This window comes from Glossina fuscipes, unplaced genomic scaffold (genome assembly GCF_014805625.2).
Source record: "Glossina fuscipes isolate IAEA_lab_2018 unplaced genomic scaffold, Yale_Gfus_2 155, whole genome shotgun sequence".
Lineage (NCBI taxonomy): Eukaryota > Metazoa > Arthropoda > Insecta > Diptera > Glossinidae > Glossina > Glossina fuscipes.
In genome coordinates, this window is record NW_023998498.1 from 1252101 (window position 1) to 1277009 (window position 24909).

The 24909-nt window shown below is 33.5% G+C and overlaps 1 protein-coding gene across 5 annotated transcripts in view; it reads right to left on the reverse strand.

The window, feature by feature from the left end:
• The window catches only part of LOC119641614 (ion transport peptide), a 65988-nt gene that overhangs the window by 19630 nt on the left and 21449 nt on the right, over positions 1 to 24909 (reverse strand). The window contains exons 1-2 of one of the 5 annotated variants that reach the window (XM_038040387.1): positions 14584 to 17433; positions 14158 to 14525 (exon numbers count right to left, since the gene is read on the reverse strand). The exons of 3 other annotated variants lie outside the window; for them this stretch is intronic. The gene's annotated coding sequence lies outside the window, so the exon portion shown is untranslated. Of the gene's footprint in view, positions 1 to 14157; positions 14526 to 14583; positions 17434 to 24909 lie in introns of those variants that run through there. One more of the 5 variants, XM_038040386.1, reaches the window with a different exon arrangement.

The window sequence follows — 24909 nt, forward strand, 5'->3', positions numbered from 1 at the left end:
ACAAGATACGACTGAGCCAGGTCCGCATTCTTATATGCTATTTAATTGAAAAATATTTAAATATTGGCCACAAACCTATTTTTAACAACACAATTCGAATTTTCTTTCTTTTTTTAATTCTTAGACATTAAGCGAATAAAAATAAAATATGCACCGCTACCTTAGATAAAACAAAACAGCATGCATTCACACATACACACATTCGCAAATGTACCTGCGCTCATAGAATTATATACGATATATATCTTTAAATATATTTTTGTTTATATGTGCTTTTGAGTGTGTGTGTGTGAGCGTGTGTGCGCGCACATATGCAAGCATTATAACGTACACTGTCAATGTTGCCAAGACTATTAATGTCCACCACGTAAAAAGCATTGTGAATAATTTGTATTTAAATCAGACGACTCCAAGTCTAGCAAGTGCAGTGCATATACGAGATCGCATGCAAGGTGATAGCGTCGCATGGCCGCATGGCTGCATACATGTAAGCCATATGTGTATATGTTGAGGAAATAAATTTGGGTGCAAATAACTGACGGTATGAATAAAATGCATTTCGCTTATTATTATTATTATTATTATTATTATTATTTACTTAATTTCAACTGAAAAATGCGTTGTTTTTTATGTTTTCTTAGAAGAATATTTACGAAAATATCACAAAAAGAAAAAATGGAAATTTGCATAAAAGCATAAAAGTACACTTTGGCGTATACGTCACGTTCATATAAAATGTATTTAATAAATGCTGATTAATACTAACATCTTAACTTTAAAATTATAAGCAATTACTTTTGAAAATAAGCACACACGCACGCACACACACAACTCTCCTTCGATAAGATCCACATAAGTCTGCATCGTACATAGTAGGCATACATCATCAATGTGCACAGAGCTATGTTTAGTTAAAGGCAGGTAAAAAACAAGCATATGTATATGAGAGCGGCACCACCACAGCATCGCGGCACCACCACAGCATCGCGGCACCTATCGGATCGGTTTGCTTATAAATAAAAGCAAAAGTATGAATGGTAACTGGCGGCTTACCATACCCGCCGCGAGCCAACCAGTCGGCCCACCACCGCCACCAGGCAACCAGCTAAGCAATGAACTAAACAACAACCAGCCCAAGTAGTTAGTAAGTTAATCACATTGTGTAAGAAATTAATGTATGCATGTGTACGATGGTGTATAGCATAGCATCGTGGAGGTATTGTTTGCATATATATATACACACATATACATATGTATCGGTGATTATGGTAGTAGAGTAAGCTTAAATATATACTCTATCCATGAAAACGTTGCAAGAATTTTTAATGAATTTGTTTACCAGTTCATGACGAGAGAGTTATGCCAACGATCAGTTCAGTTCAGTTCAGTTCACTTCAGTTTAGTTTAGTTTAGTTGTTTTGCTACAAGTTAGCCGACAAACAACAGTCACACATGTTGATTGCTTGGCTGCCTGCCTGTTCGTCAGTTCGGCTTGTTAAATGAGTTGCATGTATCTATATACAGAGATAGTTGTGTACATTCACAAGTTAATAACTTTGTATCTTATAGGATTGGGTGTGTTTTTTATTATGTTTTCTACCTTTTTTTTTTCCAAAACATTATATTTTGAGCGCAAGTTTAAGAGTTTACCGGCATAAACAATATGCACACGCTTACATACATAAACGTATATTATAGCCTTCTACGTATATAATAGCGTGCATTTATTGTGCGTGTATTGCGATCGCGCTAACGATATCATTGTTTAGTAAGTTGAGCTTGAAACTTGATTTGTAACCGAGGTTTGTCTTTTTGCCAATCCGTTGATTTATTTTTGTCGTTATTAACTTCATGGTGGCATGTGAAACACGCCACTAAGCCGTCGCTACACCATCAGACACATGTGAACATATAGCTGTATCGTAATAAACTTATGCATACAAGCATTAAGTATTAGATGATGATCAAGATGATGATGACGATGATGTGGTTCTGTATACTTAACTGTTGTGCAGTTGACTTGATTCACACACGCCTTTATCAAGCCTATCTGTCAGTTAGTTTTTAAGTGAGGTTTTAATTTTAGCTCAAAACTTTAGATTTTAATCAGCACTCATCGGATAAGAACATGAAAGTATAAATATGTATATATGAGGGTGTGTATATATATGTGCGAAACTTCACCTATATATACATGTACAACTACTTTTTTCTTTTTTTATGTTTGCTTTTATTACTTTTGTGTTTTATATATCGCGTGTGCGTGTGGCCCTTGTATTGCGTGTTGTTCTTGTTGTTTGCTTGCGTTCTGTTACTGCGCTTTTCATACGATCAGTAAACGTATAGTGTGTACGTGTGTGCGTATATATGGATGCATTTTCATGCTTACTTATTTATAAACATAACCATATTTATCTATCATCTATGCCACCGTGTAGCAGAAGCCAAGTTTCAAGCCAGCCATTCCGGCGACTAGTGGTTGATTTCAAGTATTATTAGATAGGCACGAAGTTTTGTTGCAGTTATTTTATTGTTTTCTTTTTCTTTTAGTTTCGGTTGAAAAAGAAAAACAACGCATTTTCTTATGTGATTGCTATTTTCTGAAAATCTGAATATTTTTCTATTATTAATTTCAATGAAAAAGAAGAAAATAAATAGAAGAAAAAGAAGAAAACAAAAAAACATATATAAAAACGAACCGGTCGGAACGGAGCTAAATGTTAAGCCGCGGTATTTACATACTCGCAAATGATTATAAACTTGTCTTTGCACATACAAGCATACAGCATGCCTACATATGCAAGGGTGCGCGTGTTATATTGTTTGACATGAAGAAATGCATATTAACGATTAAGGAAATTGCTGTCGTTGTCTTATTTATTTCTATTATTTTTGTTTTTTTTTTCACAGATTACATAGACTTAAATAAACTGTTTTGTAACACAATAGATCGATTTAATTGAGTTGTTATTTAGGGAAGTAGCAAATTAAAAATAGCAGTATATGTCATATATACATTCAGATGCATTTAAATCGTCTAAAAAATATTAAGCTTTTAGGATATCAATACATCCGAATGCAAGTTTCATTCATTCAATTGATGCTCATTAGAGTTCGAAGACTTGTAGTTCTAACGCTATACCTATTATATTATTTGTGCACTTAGCTCGCTATAGTTCTTAGATGTCTGTATAAATGTTAATTAACGGGAATGAACGGGAAGAGAGAGGTTCATCTAACAATAAGAAGCTCCGTTAAGAGCGTCCAGTGGGAGCTTGCATGGCATGGCTAATCACTCGAGGTATGTTCCCTATTCGTGTAGCACGGCGACGGTCAGAAAGAGGAGTAATGTTCGCCCAAACGACTGAACCTGTACCAATCGAGCACTCACAGTAGAATTTACCACATGTGTTGACTTCAAGCCACGAGCACTGAATCCGGAATCGCGATTCTTACCGTCTCGCCTACTCATGCGATCTTGGGTTCATCGAGACGTTGGCAGCTTCTGGCCAGAACTTTGTTTGCATATGGAAGATATCCAGAAATTACTACTGTCTTGGAGCATACGCCTTGTTTGTTTTTCTATTTATCACACGACAAATATCTTGATGCAGGAGCAAGCTGCTCATTGCAAACATCTGGTTCTAGCCTTTTCTTGCTTGGAAAAAGGCTGGAAGAACGAATGACAGGGAAATATACCAAGGTAGGTTTAGAGTGCTCCCAAGATCTATCTTGAGGAATGTTTTTGTTTGTTTGTTCTGTTTGTCCTGTATTTTACCAACGGTTTTATCTTCTCTTTTTTTTCCTATATTACGTATTACGAGGTTTTTAAGAGAGAAAACCATAACAATACAGCGAAAATATTACTATGCTTCCTAGGATAGTTTCGTTCGTGAAGTAGTCAATGAGATCAGAAAGGTCAAAAAAACCTTTTTAATTTTAAATAAAGTAGAAGTAAATAAGATAAAGAATTGCTGAAAGAATGTATTGAATATACTGCGAAAGAGAAAACGTTCTTTCGATAAGCTTTTGAATCTTTTGAATCCATTTTCGAACTTGGCTTGCGGCCCAGTTTCGGTGGTCTGTTTCGATTTTTCTCAGTTTCTGCAACATTTAATGGTTAGGTCAACCAACGAATATACCTACATCGATCCAGAATCTTTCACAAGCCAATTTTCTATATTCTTTCTGGTTTCTGAGTAACGCAATGAAAGGTTGGTTATAGCATGCTTCTACTCTAACGAACGATGAATGGTAAATTTCCACTCGCCTTGAATTGAACCGTTGCTGACGCATGAGAGTTGGTGCTTGATGATGGACGTAGCAGTTAGCCGATGAGAAGCGCTCTTGGCTAGATGCTTGTTGCAATCTCAGAATTTTTATTGATCAGTTTTCGGGGGACCTTTTGGGAATTCCGGATTCATTTATTCATTTCGTTTCATCAACTGCGGTTCATATTAATCTTATGTTTGACAATATTTAAAGCTCCGTCTGCCCTTAGGGCTCTTTAGAGAAATTATGAAAACGTTAAATACAAACCGAATCTCTTTATTTATTTTCGCTACGCGGGATGAGTACCACAGTACGAGTTGACCCCAAAGGCAGATATACTTTCTTTTTCTTGTATAAATTGCTTATGGAACACATACTTTTCACTCGTATGTTATAGATTAAAAGTTTCTTTTTTTTGCATACAAAAAACAAAAAAAACATAAAATCCCGTCGTCGCAAGGTCGCCAAGTCGATTACATATATATTTTATCAAATTCAAAATTTGTACTCTGGTTTTATTGACAAGTAATTGCTCTCAATTACGCATTTTAATTATTATGCCGTTAAAAATACAACGACACATCATAAATAAAAAATTATATGTAAGCTTAATTAAATAATTGCCGGCTATTAATGTCTGTTAAGTGAGTTGTCTATTGAAAATTTGATAAAAATAGAAAAAAAAAGCCACGTGCTGAGTTGAAGCCGTATATGTAAAACAAAAAGTGATCATATATTTTTGAAGGTCGCACGCACGAGCGCATACGTGTGTTAAGAAAACTTGGAGATCAATTATCCTCACAATCTTGTCTGCTTTGCTTTCTAAATGTCAATGCCATTGGTTTGGCTGATGCAATATCTCGATCAAGTTAAGCTAACAATTTTTTTTCTGCTTTTTTATTTTGAAAATAATTAACACGAATCACAATTGAAGCGGTCACTATAATTTCCAATTATTATACAATAATTATTTAGAGTAGAGTTAAAGTCTCTCCTACGAGTATCGCCTAAGCTAAATGTAAGAGAAGGAGGGAAGGGAAAAAGAAAGTAACAATACCTTTTTGTCATTACTTTCTCTTATAATATTTATTTTTTTGCGCTGATTCACAACTAGAACATACTAGAAAATACTGAGCCACGTCCCACTCTACACCAAGCTGCAAGTATGAATGTAATGGCTTTTCAAAATTTGGCATTATATTTTAAGTGATCGAAAATTTTGTCCCCATCCAACCATTTTCAATTGCATTTGTATTTGGGTCGAAACACGTCAGTGTAACGAATTTTATCCAAAAGTCTCCAAAAGTTACGACCTGCAGTTTGAACACAAGAAACAAGAGTGTCCGGACAGATGGACAGATCAGCTTAAATCGATTCAAAGTTACTGTCTCTCGGTATAATAAAAGGTGAGTTGATCCCAAGTCCTTGTGCATCCGCATGAACTTAATATATCCTTGGACCACAAGTGGCGCACAAGGCTTATAACAAAAATAATAAAATTAATAGAAGGAGAAACCTTATTTTATATATAATAAGGTCTAATAAGTTATTTTATCGAATTTTTTTTTGTTAAAGTTTTAATCTACAATCTATCCAAGAAGACAATAAGTGAGGCGATGAAAATAGTATAGGCTAATGTTCACCAATGGAGCATTATAACAATGCACTTATGATAATTATATGCTAATTGGATACGCAGTTCTAGAAAATGGGAGAGAATAATAATTTTGTTATTCTTTCTGGTTTGATCAATTTAACAGTTGATAGACTTAGTGCTCCAGAATACTTTCATCTAAAGTTTTTTCCAGTCGCTTTGCCGAAACCTCATCGCACATTCTCAAGAGAGATAATGATAAGTTAAGTGAAATTGTATATGAAAAACGGCTTATGGAATTTAATTGTAGAGACTTTAGTCTCTAAATACTCTTTGCTCCGGACGGTCAGTCATTGCCGCAAAAGTGCGAAAATTAAGTTTGGAGGATTGGATTAATTTCTCTACTCAAATGCTCGTGATAATCTAAGAAGGATGGACTCTAAAAAGAACTTTTGATATCGATCCGATATTATGAGCAAACATCATCACGCCTACACAAAAATATTGATTGGTTTTTACAGAACAAGGCTGAGGTGTCATAAATGTTGTCCATCCATAACCCAAAACTAAAATCACATTAGATTAAAAAGAAGTAGTGTTTGTTAGATCTATTTGTTACATTATATATATGTATATATACATTTATAAATATTTATATATTTAGCTGATACTGAAACTTTGGTACAGCCAATCATTCATGGGTTGCCATCTATTCGTAAGACACGGTGACGATCAGAAAGAAGTAAGAAAAGAGAGAGACATGGAGAGGTATTGGCCGTAGTCTAGAGGGTATGTCTCCAGTCAGTAAGTGTTGTGGTCTTTACCGACTAAGAGCCCGAATAAGGTAAGCTCCAACTGAGATTATTATTTGTTTTATCAACTTTAACTTCAACGGCATTACCATAGATCGTAGATCACAGAGATTGAGATCGAAAAATGGACGCAATAAATTTCCAAAGTTTAACACATTAGCAAAACAAACTATGAAAAAATCTATAAAAATCAAAGTAATAAAAATTAATTAATTAAATAAGTTAATTAATTAAAGCAATTATGTTTGTTTATTTATTCGTTTATGTGCTTTTTTAACATACACGATTGCTTTACTAAACTAAGTTCTGCTACTCTTTTCTCTTTCGTATGTTCGTATATTAAGAAAGAGCAAATTTAGATGTTTGTTAAATTTATTTAATGAATAAAAATTTAATAATAATAATAAATAAATCCTTAAGAGAGCAATGGCACTATAAATATTGAACTTACAAATGTGCATAAGCAGACAACGACGAAAAATACATGGTATTCGCGAAAAGACTTTGGCTGCTCACATCAGAAATTATCATAATAAATATGTTTGAAATGATATTTGAAAATTGTTAATAATTTCATGTAAGCGCAATACAAATCAGTGATTCCGCACCTTTTCAAAATAAACATTTTAGTTTTTGGTGATGGTTCTATAGGTCTGAAAAAACTTATACTTTGATGAAAGATTAGCCGTTATATGTACATTTAACTTAACTCGTACTGTCATTAGATTCATTTTGGCTTTAGCAATAAGAATAATTTACATTAGAAACATATAACTCGGCGCCATTTCGTTAATGCTTTGTTCTAATAATCTAACTTTCATAGGTAACTCTGCTTGCCTTTGCCTTTTTTCATAAGATCAATCTTTATGTCGCTCAAATAATTCACACTTAGAGGGCTACAAGCTCGCATAGAAAAACAAATAAAAACTATATTTTCGGGTACCCTACACCACTTTGACTAATAAAAACGATGTCAAGTCAGGTGGACAGAGTTGAGACGGATAAACGGACAAACAGACAGAAAAGTTTAAATTGATTCAGAGTCATTTTCTCAGTCAATCTGAGCTTTTTTGTCTGTCTGTCCATCAGTCCCTCTGCCCATCTTGTATCCTTCTGTTCAATCTAAAGGTCAACATTCTTGGGCTAAGTTGATGAAATGCAGAAGATCGACGATTTTTGCACTACGAAAGAACGCAAGTGAAAATGATTCAAATCTGACCATTGTCCATACAATGCCATACTTTGAGAAATCGTTACATGAATTTTTTTGTTGCGTTTTAGCGAAGTAACGCAGCGTGTTTAATCGTGTTGTATCAATGAGTGAACCGTTGATAAGCTCGACATCTAACAAGTTACTTAATCGATCGAAGGCAAGTGGCCTTACCAAGTGCTTGCAGCAGATTTTAGGTTAATACTTCTTATAAACTGTAAATTACACAGTTTTATTTAGTGTGGGCGTATATTTAGGCGGATCATGACTCTTTTTTGATGAAGTCAGCCCACATAAATGTTTGTTATAAGTTGCTGACTAATATTTACTAGCGGGAGTTCATACGGTCTTCAAACTTGCTTGATGGCTATCGATTAAAAGTAGACATGTAAAGTGTTGCTTTTCAATTTTTTGTATAGAAAGCATTCAGAAAGCGACCTTTTGTCGATAAACTACACACAAACTAAACACAGACCAATAAAATAATTTTTAATATTCTTTTGAAAAAAGCTCTTAATAATTTTTAGCCCTAGTGCAACACAAATTTATGAAAAGAAAAACCATCCACTAATATTAACGCCTTCAGGTGGTGCTAATATGCGATTGGTTTGCGAGTTAATTCTGAAAAAATGACACAGTTTAAGAAACAATGACTTAATTTTCTACGCTTCGCAATTCACAGTTGGAAAAATACCAAAATGTGTTAATACAAATATTAAAATAAAGAAAATTTTATTTAAATATAAGAGTGAATAAAGTAAGAAACGAAAAATTTGCAAGTGTATAAAGTACAGGTGCATAAAAATATAAAAGTGTTCGCGTGAAACTCTTGTACAGATAGGCTTTTGAGTATGTGAATTGTTTATTTGAAGTGTAAATATTAAAATAAATGATACATATAATTCTTACACGATATATTACGATAATGTACTATACATTGGGCGATGTGATTGCGTTTATCAGAGAAGAACGTGTCCACTTAAAAAGCAGCCAACCTTCACCCCAAAAACTTGTAAAATCGAAATTTTATCTAAACTTTAATTACACTTACAAGCCGTATATACATATTTACATACACGTATGTTATGTAAATTTCAAAAAAAAAAAATAAAAAATAAATAATAATAATAATAATAATAATAAGTACAGAAAAGAGCTATAAAGCTTTTTAAAAATTTATTTGAAGTAATTTTCACACTTTGGGTATCCTTGAAATTGAAATAAAATCCGCACATCGTTCGCAATATGAGAAAATCCCCATATACATTTAGGTAGGTACACGTACTTACAATGCGATTTATGATCATGAACTTGTTTGTTTAGTATTTATAATTAACTATCAACAGTAAAATTGTAATTACGATAATGATGACGATTACGATCATCGCTGTTAGATATGACCATTCATTTGTACATTAGGTTAATTGATAAAAAAAGAAATTCTTTTTTTCTCTCTTTTTGTCTTTCTTTTTTAATTAATCGTTTATGGCGGGAAACATATACAACAATTAAATCTGTGCATATGCGCATGAATTTGAAAAAAAAAAAAAAAGGAATACCCGTTCAGACGTCAGCACATGTTGATATTTGCAAAAGTTTTAGCAGCAAGAGAGAACAGTTCGTTCCAAGTGTAAATTAGACTACAATTCAAACATGTGTTGGACGTGCAAAATGTTACTTATATTTGCATATATCGTATGTGTAGACATACCACGAGAGTAAAGTAATTGTAAAATCTGAAACATTTTTATATAGACTAGCAGACGAATGATTTCTGTTCTGTGCTAGAGCAACATATAACAAAGGAACGAAAACAAATAAAAGAAAACTATATTTGCTTTGGGTCGATCGTTTAGCATTCATCACTTTAAACGGTTGTATGAAAATCTATATTTTTGTTTTTTTTTTTTCTATCATGCCCTTCTTATTTTGTTGATCGTGTACTTGTTGTTAGTAATCTTAGTCTGCTCCATGATGAATGGAAATGTTAATGTTAGAGAGAACCCGTTTCGCCCTCAGGTGGTTTAACACCTACGGACTTTTTCCTTTGAAGCTATACAACAGAGATCAGCCAAGTCACAAATTTAGGAACAGTTGAATGGGAACATCTGCCAGACTATCGTAGACACACGCCCCGTTGCGTTGGACAGAATTAATAACAATTGTAGCAATCGTGCGAGTGGGAGTGGGTTCAAAGCATTGTTGGGAACATGAATTAGATTCTGTTCAGAACATAACTACAGCGTCCAAGCTTCATTTACTTTATTATATACCCATGATCGAAGGATAAGCGATATAATTATTTTGTCAAACTGTTCGCAAACACCCAGAAGGAAGAGAATTTGATCAGCAACAAATTCGCAATTTAAGTACGCTCGTCCGTTTGTCTAGGCAATGGCTTCAAATTTGCAGAAACATAGCAAGGTGTTGCACGCATGTTGGTGTTGAAATTGGGCCAAATTGGGCCTACGACGCAATATAACCTGAGGCCACGTTTGTTTCGAAATATAAAAAAAGCTAGGCAGATACAACGTAATAATGCGCAATACGGGTGTTCGTGCATCCTCTGTACTAGAATGCGAAAAATGGCCACATTTCCCCAACATTACAGAATATTAAAATGTTATCCTTTTGTTAAAACTTCTGCAATACCCAGAAGGAAGCTTCAGAGACCCTGTCAAGTTTAGACATTATTTATTAATTCTCAAGCACTAGTAGAGCTTTCAATACAGCCGAGCATATGGTCTAAGTTTTACGGCAGCCTTTAAATCATTACTTTGCAAATTTAATTTCAAAATACATAGACAATAAATAAACAAAAAAAATTATTCCCGCTTTAATTATTTATATATAATTATTATTATTTAATTATAAACAGTCCCGCTCTGTTTGTTAATTGCTATGGCCAACGTACTCATTTCCTCTTTTGTGCTACAAGGTCAGTCACGTCCATTCAACATGTGTGGAAATTTACTTTTCTTCTTTTTACTCTGCCTTAGAGCAACGGATATGCGCATAAAAGATTCGATCCCACCTGAATATAATGTTCTTAATTTATTTTATGTAATGAAATACCTTTGCAATTAGGGTCTATGGCATGTTTTTAACTAATTTATGAATGAAGTTTATGTCGAGTCTCAGCTTTTCGTTTCAATTTTTACAGCTTCCAAGATTGGAACAGCCGATGTAAATTTGGACGGGCATAAACAGACGATATGGTTTGGACAGATGCCGATGGATGACGTCTGATGTAACTTCTTTTAATAAGCGACGACTGAATCATATCTCTTGGAACCTTTCTAAATTTACTGAAGTTTTTGACATCACTGATTCTTAGACGCGGTCTCTCTAGGCTAGTACAGCTTTTTTGGTATGTCAGGGCAGTTGTCTCTGGAACTTGTGTTAATTTTTTTGTTAACTATTTCGGCAGTGATCGTTACAGGGTAATCTAAGCCTCACATCCTGTGTGCTCTATATTTGATTGCCACATGAGTTGCCAGAAGGGAACCCAATAAAGCAAACTTTCAGCTATGAATCGCGTTATTTTTGAGATATTAAGAGGCAATACCAGTCACATACGGCAAAAATATACGAAAAAGATCGTGGTCGAAATTGGATAGAACGACACAAAACGGAGGCAAAGTCTGAATCAGATCATGGCGCAATAGATTTATCTTCATTTCTTTGACACTTACCAGGAGAAAGACCCCCACGAGATGTATATATTCTAGCCCAGCGAAATTCTGTGGGAAATTTTGAGGACATTTGTTCAGCGTTTAAACTGCCTGCTGTACGTACACTGCGACGGTGATCATGGAGAAAGGGGGAAAGAGAGAATTAAGAGGTAGGCAGTTGCCACAGTCCAGTGAATGCGTGCCCTATCGGTAAGTGTTATGCTTTTACGCCAATTGGTCGCAAAAATTGGAATCGGAAACTGAAATTTTGCGCACATAGCGCAATAGTTAATGGTCCCAAATTGAGTCGTGAAATAATTGTTATTTGCCCACAACCAGAAGAAATAGAAAGCGAAAACTTAGATTTCTTAGAAGATTATTGCTCTGCAATATGTTGCAAGCATTTTCGAAAACCACTTGTGCGATTTCAGGGGGGAATGGTCATATCTGCTTTCCGGTGTTCAAATAGGGCTTAAGAATAAGCGAAATTGAACTAGGACTACGTTCAGAATGGGATAGAAGCCCCAATACAGAATTTCAAGCAGATATTAATTTTTGAAAAATTCCCATTTGCCGCATAAAACGAGAATGAGCTGTAGGTAGTAAAGCAAATATAAAAAAGATTCAGTGAGCTGCAGTTTCATTTGATATTTTAATAATTATAGGCGAGCGTGTACACTTACTTACAGAATTGGATTATAATGCAATGCATGTACATATATGTACGAGCAAAGCAATAGTAAAAGAACACAACGATAACGAAACGAGATCTTATGGTCATAAAATTGTTCTGCATCTGCAAATAATTCTTTTTTTTTTTTGTTCCTTTTTTTAGGTTTATGTTAAGATAAAACTTCTAAAGTAAATTTTCTTATTGAGGTGTTGTTTTATTGTTGTTGTAGTTTATTTATTAATTGTGTTTTTTAAACCAATTTTTGGAACGAATACAAAACGAGACCCAAACACACACTAAAACAAGTTTTAATTACAAATGTGCTCACATTTGACCTTGAATATGGGATGCATAAAACACTGACCGAAAGCAAAGGAAAAAAAAAGTGAAACATAAAAGATAAATTGTTCCATTAATTATATACATTGCAATGTGCTTTATGTTCTAGTTAATGTCATCATTGAAAAGCTTTCAATTAAATGCTCTTTTTTTTTGAGTTTCTGCGTTTTTAATACGATTTCCTAGCGTTCGTCTCTTTTCTTCCTCTTGCTTTTCGATCTCTTGGCGGATATTATATTCTGTATCTGTTTGATGTTAAAAGTAATGAAGCAATGGCAAAGCTCTTAATTATATATTGTACTATTCTACAAGACCTATTGCAAAAGTGTTTGCTGGTCTTTAATTACGATTACTTTTCGCAAAATGCCCGTGGATGCGCTATTGTTCTTATAGTTATTGTTGTTGTTACTACTTGCTTTTTCTTTTGTTTCCCATTTGTTTTATCCGTTGGGCTTATATTTGCTAAAGTTTAAGAGGATCATTTGAGGATGATGCTCAATGATCTTAATGGGCAAATAATTGAATTTAAAGTTCGTTGACCGTAAAGTGTTGATTGATTACTGGATTCTTTATTTTGTTTTTTTTTTTTCCTGTATATAAAAACGTATATATGTATATACATAGGTATGTATATATATGTATTAATTGATTGATTGATTTCAATGAATGATCGTGTTTATGCTCAATTCATGGCAATGGTCAAGATTGACATCAAGTTGCCTTTGCATTCTGTTAAATTACTTTAACAAATATATTAATTTGCGCTTGTGTATATATAGAGTGAAATTATATTAATTATTTATCAAGCATAGGAAATAGGTTCAGGGCTACGAAGTAAACTTCAAATTGATACAAAGTCATAATGCTCTTTAATCGACATATGCATTGCACTCTCAACGAGTCCTTGACTTAGATATTGGACTTGTCAGAATTGATTTTTCTTCCAAAACTGGCATGGACTTACGTGCAATAACTATTGTACAAAGCCGAGAAAACATAGTTCAGCCTTTAGCGCTAATGAATAACGCTTCCGTTCAGAACTGCTTTGCTATAGTGGATTTTATCCATGAGAAAAAGAAGACTTAAGACAAAATAAATACAATCGCGATAAATATTAGATTTTGAGCGGATTAACTTCTGTGATTTTATCATTCGGTCCGTTCGACCGTATTTATATTTGTGAGCGTGGCAATAATTAAGAGAAAAAACTGACAACTAACACACAATATATAAAGTGAGTTGATGGCTGCATTAGGTAAATCTTAAAAGTCAAAATATGACGATTATTCACTTTTAATAAAATAGAAACTTAAAATCTTCATAAGTTTTTACACTGGACCATCCACAACCTAGCTTTCTATTTTTATTTTTAAGAAGTTTGTTTTAAGACTAGCGCTTAACACGAATTTACATATTTAGTTTGGGACGTAGACTCATTTAAGTTTCCTAGCCGTTACGATCACTAAGACAATGACGCTTAAGCCAGCTGACTCCTTAGAAAATGTAAACCTTCTCGGCAAAAAATATATTTATTTACGAAATTGGAGTAATATTTTGGCGTAAGTGAACGTAATCCGCATTACCAAAATAGCTCCGTCGTCAGACCAAGGCCACAACACAAAATCATCGAGACATTTTCGGAGGCAAGCAAATATCTAATTGAGTTTTATACACATATTCCCCATTTCTCTGCACAAATCGTTTTAGTTCCGAAGACTCGAGCTCTCATTATATACATTTCTATTCGTCTTTTCCAATAAGCAAGCAAGAACCCTCCGAATTGTGTTAATTATGTTCTCCCACACTTTCGCTCTACATCACTCTACTTTATCTAAGCTTTCCTCCTCCGCAAAGACAAAGAAACAGGAAAGTCGGATAAAATGAAAATCTAAGCATATGTATGATACGCGTAAGATTCAGAATGCCTGCGAACCTCTGAGAGTTATTTATGCTAAAAGTTAAGGTAATTTGATTAATGATTTTTTTTTCTTTTTTTTAAATTTACTTACATTTACAATAGAGTTTCTAATGTCCTTCTTATTGAATATCAAATGTACAGGCGGTGTGAAGGATACAATCCGTTAATAAAATCTTATTAAGCTAAATACTTAAGTAAACAGTGGTTTCAATAATTAAGTACGTTTGCATTAGTCTTTCACTTTACGATAATTTTAATGTTAAGTGTTCTTGGCAGAAGGCGATCCAGGAATTTTTCTTCTTAGCGGTAGATAGTAGTTGAAGGAATTTTTTCTTTTTTCTTATGAGCTTTGTATTATAACTTATCACATTTCTTTCTACGGTTAAAAATGATCTTTTTTTCTTTATTACTTCTTTATTCTTCTTATTTTTTTATAAATATTTCTAACGTCCCTTAAACAAATATAATTAATTAGTCATTAGCTGTTCTTTTTTTAACTTTGTTGTTGCTATTGCTGTTGTATAAATATGATTGTTTTCTAGATGATTTGCATTTTCTTCTTTTGTTTATATAAAGAGCATAAATTGCTTAAATACACATACGCACACTCTCCCAGAAGCATGTTTACTTGATCAACGAATTGAAGTCAGTTCTATGCCTACGCCTATTTATATGTATATGTATATGGGCTTGTTTACAAAATGCGTAAATTGTTGAGTTATAGTTATACTGTTTTTGTATATACATATTTTTTTTAAATTTTTTTTCATTCTTTATTTATATTCAATAGGCATTTACAGCCAATTTGTTTGATTGATTCGCTGATGATGAATAAAAAAATTTTTATTTATTTTACGTGCGAAGAAAATAATTGATAATTATTAGAAAAATTATGAAACGCGAATTGGAGAATTATATTAGCCACTCTTGAAACCAATTTTGAAAGCTCATAATGTGTGGTCAGCGCTCCGCATGTGTAGAAGCGAGTGCTTTGTAGGGAAATCCCTTAGGGCTTTGCCGTAATGCGAACCATAAAGTTTCAAATTTTATTTATTTTTAATTTTATAAATATATTGTATATAAGATATTGTGAGTATGCATATAAGTTTGTAATATAAGACATCGTCCATTTTCAGACATGTGTACGCAGAGTAAATTTGTACTTTTATAAATCGCTTTTGAAAAAAAGTGTTGTAAGAAAGAAAAGTTAGTTCATTGGAGCGCGCTTGCTTAGATACTTAGATGGTATGAGGGCATATTAGGTTTGTGCATATATACACAGCATGCAGAAGGGCTTAAAATAGACCCGCTTTTTATTGTAGCAATCGTTTTAGAAAGACTTTCAAAATCTCAGTACCAGAATTTCTCTCAGAGTTACTTTGTGAAGCGATTTCAGTTTTTTGTCCGCTTTGTTTTCTTGTCTTTAAGACACTGGATGCGATTTTTGAGACTTTTTTTTTTGCAATTCGGTAACCCGAAATCGCTTTATCCAAGAACGCCCCTATTAAAAATGGTTCGGATTGCATCACATTTCCGATCACTTTCCCTATAACACCTTTTGACCACGCTTCTCTGTCGTTTGGGCGGCGTGCTAAACTCAGTTAGATTAAGTTAGCTTTAATTATAAGTAACCAGATTGTGCTAAAATTGATCAAAGCAGTTGATTCCAGCTGAGGATTGGCCGTGCCGTTCTTTAGATCGAAGCAAGTAACTTTCTAAAACTACAAGCGTGGACAGCCGACACGAACAAGCGGAATTTAATGGCTTGTAAATTAGGAAATGGGTTTATGGATTTACCGTTAAGCTAAGTAATCATTTCTTTCGACACATATTAGGTAATGGAAAATAACAACAAGGAATTTTAATGCCTTTCTAGGTTGTTGAGAGTATGCCTTCCGATAATCTAAATATCCGATCGAAACCTACTAATCCGTCTCAAAAGGGATAGCCTTTATGACATTTTTTATGATAATTTTCTTTAGAGGGCTTTAGAGGGTCTAAAGTTAGATGTCTGTCAGCAAAACGTTGTCTTTGAAACCCGATCTTGATTAAACCAAAAAATGTAAGAGAATTCAACCTAAGCAATTCCAAGGGTGTTCAGAAGGAGGTCATGCTCCTCACAATTCGATCAGAACTATTTTGAGATTGAACTCAAGAAAACATGACGGACAGACGCATAGTCCTGGAATCGATCGGCATAATAAAACGTGGGCCTATCTAAAGCCCTCCTGTGTTTCGCACAAACTGGACATGCTATATGCATAAAAAAAAATTCTCCTAATTTTGGACAAATGCCTAAATGTATCGCAAGTACAAAATGTGTATTAGAGAAAAGGTTTACAAAGCTGCTTCGCGAAGTTAGCCGCTAGCGATATCCGGCAAATCGTAGCCTTAGCAGATTTCCTTTGACTTTTATGGAGTCTAAACGTAACATAACTTCAAAATGAATCAATCATTTCTGCTGAAGTAAGCTCCATTTTATTTAGGCTTTTCAAATATAAATTGCTCTTACGTTCAACTCAATATACGATACGTGAGATTATAGTGCCAGTAAAGAAATCTTTCAATGTTACTGTCACATTTTCTGATGTGGTGCTTTTAAGCGTAATTAATGATCAAATTTTCTTCTTTTTTTTTTGCTTTTGAACATGTTTTCAAAAATGCTTTTAACTGAAATCAAAAATAAGTTACCCTTTGGAATTCCTTCCCAGAAACATATCCATGCGAATTTATTTAAGGCAGATTAACGCTTGAAAAAGCTTAATCAAGAACACACGCATACACGATTATGCGTTGCAATCGAAAAGAAAAAAAAAACTTTCAAACGAAAAAATCAGGTAACAAACATTTTTGCATTTTTTTTCTTCTTATTACCTTGGGAAAAGCAACAAAACCGAAGACTCATATAACTATATCTGGAAGTAAACAAGTGTGTATATGCGTGTGGCTTACTATAAAAATTTGTTTTTAACATTTCAGTCAGATCAGTTACTAACCGAAAATTTTAGTTTCAGTAAATAATGAAGGAATGAAATCTCTTCTGGGAATTTAATTCGGGAAACTTTGTTCGTTTTAAAGCGAATTTTGAGTACTCAGCACTCTAAGGACTGGTTATCTGAAGGCATATGGGAAGAATGTACTGAAAGGAAAGGAAAGAAGTTCTCGAAATTGAACATATATTGTGGCAACCTTCTATAGTTAGACTATAAGTAAGTAGCTACAGGTAGTTAACAAGATAAAATAAGTTTTCATTCATTATAATAAAACAAGATAAAAAGTCCCTCAAAAGTATCTAGCTATAAGATATCAGCTAGTTGGCCGATTATTGGAAATGCATGCCTCCGTTCCTTGTTATATATCTTAAATCATTTAACTAAGAATTTGTTCAATAACGTTCTGAACTTTCTTCTTTTCATTTTTTGACATTGTTTTAGGCCTCAGTTTTTATGGACATAAAGCGCCTAATAGGACCTTAGACCTCTGGCATTCCATGACAAATATTAGAATCAAGCATTAGTCTCCTATGTAATAAGTTTTTTCTTCAGTTCACCTATAAAAAAAAAAACCAAAAACACGAAGGTCACCTAGACAAATATGAAGGCCCGCTAAAATCCGAGATACCGAGCTTTATTTCTGTTATGTTTAGTGTCAAACTGTTCCAAACTTTTGATTTTTAAACTATCGTTGCATTATAAAAGTAATAATAACATAATAAAGTTTTTACATAATGATACTCAGAAAAAAAGAGAAGGGAAATAAGATAGTGTCTGATCAAAAAAAAAAAAAAAAAAGATAAAAAAGAAATGCTAAGACAACTGTATACCGAAAAAAATCATCACGATAATCATGGGCTTTTAAACATGCACGCATGCCTTAGATTTTAAATTCCTATTTTTTTAACGCAAATATCGAACCGTTAGACATATTGATCATCCAAAAAGTAACTTAACGGATTGAGCAAACTATAAACTTTTTTAAAGCGATAACCCCAGAAAGTTTAAAGACCATTATGAAAAATGAAAACTGTTAAGTAATTGAAGCCCAACGCTGAACGCTGAACTTAATGCAAAGCAATAATTGTGAATGAAATACAAAGAAGTATATCCGCTGTTCATAAAACGCAATCATTTATTGAGATTAGGATTTATATACGCGCGCACCTTTATCTTTGAAGTTTATAACAGCCGTGATAAAACGGAACAAGTAAAATTTACACCAACAAATGTGCATTACGTTAATTAATAAAAAGTGAGCAAGCGGGAAAAATGCTTCAAATTATTTATTGGAAATGAGAAGACGAATTTCTACGCATACTCTGTTATATAAATTGACTAACAACGGTACTCCTTTTTGTGGAATACTTTGTTCGTATTCTTTTTTTTAGAATTTCGTGCTACTAATTAATCGCATTTTTATGAGTATCGTATTGAACGAAAGTAATTTAGAAAGTTGGAAAAGTGCGAATTAAAACTACCGATGATCAATATTTGTAAGCTGAGAAGTTATGCGAGAAACTGAGCTTAGAAAATCTACTTTCGGTACCACTTGTGCGACTTCCGACGCTCGTTTCTTCTCTATCAAAAATTCTCTTAATAGATAACTTATGAGAATTGCCTATTAAATATTCAAAGCTAGCTTCAGCAGACCGAAGTATAAAGCCGACTCGCCAAATCAAATGAAATAATGTATGAAAATAATTTCTTTTATACTCGATCCGAATTTCAATTCATAGCTTTGTTTTAATAGCAATAAGGGTAGAACTATTACATACGTTCATATCAAAAGTTCAGTTTCTTAGTGGTAAAGCAGGCACAGTGCTCTACTACTGGTCAACGAATGAGTACTGATAAGAACATAATCGAAACAGGAAAAAAAATTATATCTACCTTAAAGCGGAAGTCCTAATACGCATGGTCTTAAGTTAATACATAACAATCGCAAAGTATTTGGATCAAAGCAGGCATGTCGGTGAACCTATTGCAAGCACTACTGCGATGATCCTATGAAATGTCTGTAAATAGAAATATTTCAGTATCAGCTGCCTATTGTGCAAGCATTACATATTTGGCCTAGTTTCAATTTGCTATATTAACATGACTTTCAAGCAAAAAAGAACAGGCGGAAATTCTGAAAGCAAAGAGTCGAATTAAAAGGTAATCACAATGACACATAGACAAAAAACAGACAAAAAAATGAAATGTCAAGCAGCCGGACCGCAGGACGGACATGACTAAATCGTCCTTAGAAGTTTACGCTGACCAATGATCTGCATATGCCCGTAGTGTCGTATACAGAAGAATATTCCTAGCAAATCCCGCCGGCGGCATTAAAAAAAAAAAAAAGAATCTCATATAGAAAATCACGAGGAAGAACTGACAAACACTAAACCATATTTTCACGTTCGTCTTTGGTATACCCTTGGAAGCAAATGACTGAAATCTAAGTAAACAGTAAATGCTGAAAAGTAAACAATCACCATAAGTAGTAGTAGTAGTAGTAGTAGTAGTAGTAGTAGTGCTGGTAGTAAAAGAATAAAAGAGACGGTATGTCCACTTTGCAAGTGTAAACGCATATGCTTGACTGATTGTATACGCTTTTACGTGTATTTATTGATATTTGTTTGTGACGTTTCGCCTTCACGGTAATTAAGTATTTAAAGAGGATCAGCTTGAAGTTCTGAACAAGTTTCAGATAATATTTTTCTATATGCATATATATATATGCATATATTAATAATGTTTGTCATGTAAATCATGCAAATTTTTCGTTTTAAAAATGAAGACACGATTTTTAGTAATTATTTGAAATCATAAAAAAAGCTTCTTTTTTATTTTTAAAATTTTTATTAACTTAAGTGTAACAATAATTTTGTACACTTGTGTCTTAAGCGAATGCCGGCTTTTTGTATGTTTCTGGGCAAAGTGTGACACACACAAGACTTTCGTTTTGTTTGCAGAGGATAATTGTTATTATTATTTTTTTTTAGCAAAAAACAAAAAAAAAGAAGAAAATGCAAAATAAATAAATAAATAATGCAGATATGAGATGGTGATCAGCATATCTTCTTTCGCGATTTCATTTACGTTTTTTTTTGTTTGATTTTTTCTTTAAATTTTTATTAATAATTGTAATTTTCCATGACGTTGTTAAGCGGAACCAACACCAGTAACATGTGTCTTAAGATAATATCAAAAAGCTGCTTTAAGCGCATTTTTGCAAATTTGTCTTCAAATTTTCTCACAAGCCTTTCATATAAAACCGAAGTTTAATGTGAAAGAAAAAAAAAACAAAAAGAACGTTTTCACTTCTGTAACAAATTTATCGATTATCTAAAAGTTTATAGCTCTTTCTTATTCCTCCGCCGTGATAAGATAATACTTTGTTTCTTCACTTTTTGTAAATCGCATTTAAATGAATATTAACTCCTTTCAATTGTTAACTGAAAAGTTTTTAAATTAATTAGCTCACTTTTAGATACGTATATATTTGAATATCAACTGATTGTCAGATGATCGTCTTAACTTGACTTGACTTGACTTTATTAACAAACTAAATAAATGCGAACATAACTGATTTTCGTATTGAGGAATATTTTATGTTGGATTATCGTAGCTTAATTTTTTTTTTCCAAGTTTTGTTTAGTAATTGATATGCTTCTTTAACAATGTTGTTGTTTATTTAATTATTTTTTTTTAGTGTTTTTTTTGTTACCCGTTTGAAATTTTTTTAGTTATAAAGAATTTCACTTTTGTGCGTAAGATATTATTAATTTGTCAGGAAAAAAATATTTTGCAAATACATTTTTTTGTTATATTTTGTAAACGGATTTTTCCTATTTTACCCCCTTTATTTTATATGTATAATAATAAAACTTCGAATAGCATAAATGTACAAATAGCACTCTTTTCAATAAAATACAATTTACATATTTTTTATTTATTAATATTTTCTTTTCAAAGAGAAAAAAGCGACTGAAAAAATCTAAAAAATGTTTAGATTTATATTCATGTAAGCAATTGTTAAAGTGGTAATTCTCTCTCTCTCTCTCTCTTCTTCTGACATGAGTAAAAAGATACGTTCTCTCAGAGTAAACAAAAGTTATACAATAACAACGCCAGCAATCCCTTAATGCTCCTACAAAGTAATCCTATCTCAGAGTAAGCAAAATATTAAAAAAGCAATGCCAGCAATCCCCTGAAGGACTAAAGCGATTTACCCAACACATAAAACGCATAAAAGTTTTGCAAGTCTTTTTTCGCTTATTGCTTTAACCAATGCAAACATGTTTGCTCAACATGTTGCAGCAAAATTTGTATCAGCTTCAAAAGATAATTTATTTAAGATCACATTATTTATTTGCTCTCTTTGGGATTGTTACAATTTCGTTTTTTTCTCTTTCACTCATTAGCTAGACAGGGTTAATGGTTAATGGTTTTAGCTCTTCTATAATTTGTAACTACAAAACTGCAAAATATCTCAAGAATAAATGTTAAAAAAAAAGTTAAGAAATAAAAAAAGCAAGAAAATCGTTGATAATTTCCTGTTCGCTCTCTTTTCTCAGTCTCTCACTCGCTCTGACTCTCGTCTTATAAAACGTGCATGATTATGTCAAAGCGTATGTGAAACGTGTAAACCCACGACTAAAAAGCAAGTGACTTGATGCTTTTGTTGATGTTTCGCCACTTGTTGATTCTCTTTTGTTATTATTACTTTTTATTATTGCATGCGATGTGTACTATATACATTTCGTAATGTATGCGACATGAAAAGCACGTGCATAAAACGTTTTTTGCGATTACGAAGTTAAAAATCAATAAACCGACACAACTAAACCATGAAAGAGCGATAGCATGCCTTCTTATTATTGAATTTGACTTTACGACGATTCTTATTGCTTTTAAAATTTTCTACTCTTAACCTTTGCGGCCGACTTTATTTTACTAAAATAATGTTTTATGGAATTTCATGATCATGTTAATCGGCATAAATTGGTAAATAGATCTTACTCGTCCACTGATCATAAAAAGACGATCGACGGGTAGAGTGCGGTTGAAAAATGAAATATAGGCAAACTTGCTCAGCAGATCAGTAATGGAATGAATTTTTTTATCCACTTCCGAAGGATCAGGAATACATTCATTTTGTCAAAACGCTTGCAGCGTCCGGACGGAAATATCGGAGACCCTACATAAAGTATTTATATTCTTGATAAATATCAAATTCTGTATTGGTTTAAGCACGTCCGTCTGCCTGTCTGTGTATAGCGTGTTGCAAATATTTTCTTGGCCGCAGAAATGAAGCTTTCCACCCTAAATTTGGAGTGACCATTGGAAGTTTTTGCAGACAGATTGAAAACGGGACGAATCGGTCGAAGCACACGCCTACAGAACTATGTAAACTGAAAACACATGTCTTTTTGAAAAAGAATAAAAAGTTGGCTTTTTGCTCATTACTCACAAACTACAGCAGATAAATGTACAATAACTTGAACGCATATTCTTTGTATGATGGTGTAGTATCGAAAATTGGGAAATTTTGACCATGCCTACCCAATATTACACTATATAAAAATTCATTATTTATCTTTTTTTACACCGCGTAAAAGCAAGTTTCAAAAACCTCACGGAAAATAAATTTTTGAAATACAACTAAGCGTACTCATCTTCTGGTCTGTCTATCTGTCACCCTACCAAACTATGTATACTTCGTAGTATCTGTGATAAACATTTTCCCCAAAAAGGGGAAATTTGCTTGCAAATTTGCAAAAGAGTTTGAAAATTGACCAAACAGGCCAAAGAGCACGCGTACAACGTCCATATCTCTATTTGGATAAAACTGAGAACACTTTGCTTTCCGTGTCTTTTGCTCATTGTTCATAAACTGCAACAGATAAACGGCATAAATTCCTACAAAATTATTCTAAATAGAAAAAATTAACCACGCCCATCCAACATTATGGAGTATCCGAATTTATATTTTGCTTTTTTTTAACCTTCTATATGATAACGGAGGTTGGCATAAAAGATTGGAGTATAATTTTCTTACATTTTATGGTACGAAAGTAGGTTAATGGCTCATTGCATTTGCAACAATCAAGAGGTACAATGCTCCCGCTGTAGAGCGTTACCCAGCTTGAAAGCGATCATAGTTGGAGCCTACTAATATTGTAAAAGTCCGGCAAGATCGCTTATTAAATATAATATATATCATCGTTCAACATAAATTCTCCTTCAAAGTAAAGGCTTACTTTTCATAAGCCCGAAACATGAACTGGCTTTGTCTAAATTTAATAAAGTTAATTTTCTTGTGAAAGGAGTTACTATTATCCTTCACTTATTGACTATGTTTGAGAATGAGATTCCCAGCCCAGGAACGGGTCCGAAGAATACTATTTTTATGTTCCGAAGGTAACACTATCAAGTGAATTGACAACTTTCATCCTAAAAGTTAACTTTACTCGTCATACAAAGTACTTTTTATAAGAATGTTTACGGGGGAGGTTTTTCGAAATACGGTTCCATTCTTTTAAAATTTTCCATATTCACTTAGTGTGCCGATTTATTAGTTTGGGGAAAAAGAAATCCATTATTTTTTCGGTAGATGGCTGCACTGATAGATATCTCGTAAAGTATCGATCAAAAAATTTCCGATACTGTACATTTACATACTGTACATTTCGCAGTAAAAAAAATTCTTTTGCTGCTTTTTGTTTGGTGCATTCAGTTGTGAGTTACAGCGTGTTAAAAATGGAAGTGAACAAAGAGAAAATTCGGTACATTTTACAGTTTTTCTTTGACAAAGGCGAAAATGCAACCCAGGCGGCTAAAGATGCACCTCGCACAGGTAGGCCGGTCGTCGAAAATGTCGATAAAATCGGAGAAATGATCGAAGTTGACCGGCATGTTAGCAGTCGTAACACCGCCCAGGAGCTAAAAATCGACCATAAAACAGTTTTAAACCATTTACACAAAGCTGGATTCAAAAAGAAGCTCGATGTTTGGGTGCCACACCAATTAACAGAAAAAAACATGATGGATCGAATTTCCATCTGCGAAGCCTTGGCCAAACGGAATGAGATAGACCCATTTCTTAAACGGGTGGTGACTGGAGATGAGAAATGGATCACATACGATAACCCTGTGCGAAAATGATCGTGGTCAAAGAGCGGTGAAGCACCTCAAACGGCCAGGAAGGTTTTGCTATGCATTTGGTGGGACTGGAAGGGGATTATTTATTATGAGTTGCTTCCATATGGCCAAACGCTAAATTCTGATCTCTACTGTCAACAACTGGACCGTTTGAAGATAGCGATTGACCAGAAGCGGCCAGAATTGGCCAACAGGAGAGGTGTCGTGTTCCACCAGGACAACGCTAGGCCACACACATCTACAGTGACTCGCCAGAAACTTCGGGAGCT